Here is a 1201-nt window from a genome sequence, read left to right on the forward strand (position 1 = left end):
GTGGGACATCAAAGTACAGCGAGAGAGATTAGACAGCATTTCAAATGTGTGTTTTCATGTCAAATAAGTCTTGCTGTTTAGCTTTTTTGTTAAAGCAGTGTTGCTGTTGTAAAGTTATACAGCTACAGTTGTGTTGCTGGGTTTTAAAGCAGGTTTGATTTTTTTAAAGCTTCCTTATCACTCTGTATTTACAGGATTTCACTGTACTGTATTCAGTAGGTGTAATGTATTCTAAGTTGCTTCAGAAGTATTGCAAGTATTACGTACAACAATAAAACATTGACATAAAAAAGGAAATTTACTTTTGGTACTTAAGTACTTTTAAAAGCAAGTACTTCTGCACTCTAAAAAATGCTGGGTTAAACACAACCCAGTGCTGGGTAAAATTGGGACAAACCCAGCGATTGGGTTGTTTTGACCCAGAGGTTGGGTTACTATCCAGAAGGTTGGGTTCAACATTTAACACAACCGCTGGGTCAAAACAACCCAATTGCTGGGTTTGTCCCTATTTTACCCAGCACTGGGTTGTGTTTAACCCAGCATTTTTTAGAGTGTGTACTTTTACTTAAGTAAAAATCTGTCTTTTTTTGTAAGTCGCGTTGGATAAAAGCGTCTGCTAAATGACTAAATGTAAAGTAAAGTAAAAACTTTTACTTGTAATGGAGTAATATTTGACCAGCAGTATCTGTACTTTCACTCAAGTAATGGAGTTGAGTACTTTGTCCGCCTCTGCATATAAGTATTCTGAGATATTCTGTGTTTCAGAGCAGCTCAAGCCGTTTGTGAAATACAGATTGAACGGCGGCTCAAAACCGCTGTATGAGCATATGACACTCAAACTAGCTCTCGGCTGGATAAAAGAAGCCAGTGTCACACTAGTAGCCTCAAGTTTTAATGGATGACGATTGTAATCAAGGTGAAGATGATTGCAGTGACATACAGGAGTCGTACATTAGGCGCGCGTGTGTCTGTTATTACTGACACAAACCAACCATGGTTTATATGCAGTGCTTTGGCGTCTCTTGTGGTCTTGTTTGGTATTGCAGGTTGACTTAGCGCTTACAGCTTTTGTTAAAATTACTGTATAACTGAGCTTTACAGTTTTTTACGATTGCTTACACACTAAAATTAAACTTATTATACTAAAATAAACTTACCAACAATTAGCAAAACCTTACACTCAAGGAGCAAAACACAAGGC

At 37.6% G+C, this 1201-nt stretch overlaps 1 protein-coding gene across 2 annotated transcripts in view; it reads right to left on the bottom strand.

Annotated features, from left to right (window-relative positions):
• Window positions 1-1201, bottom strand: part of LOC107567817 (E3 ubiquitin-protein ligase RING2-A-like) — a 17106-nt gene that overhangs the window by 14696 nt on the left and 1209 nt on the right. The gene's annotated exons all lie outside the window — the stretch shown is intronic.

Source organism: Sinocyclocheilus grahami, unplaced genomic scaffold, assembly GCF_001515645.1.
Source record: "Sinocyclocheilus grahami isolate Dianchi unplaced genomic scaffold, SAMN03320097.WGS_v1.1 scaffold1191.1, whole genome shotgun sequence".
Taxonomy (NCBI): Eukaryota; Metazoa; Chordata; class Actinopteri; order Cypriniformes; family Cyprinidae; genus Sinocyclocheilus; species Sinocyclocheilus grahami.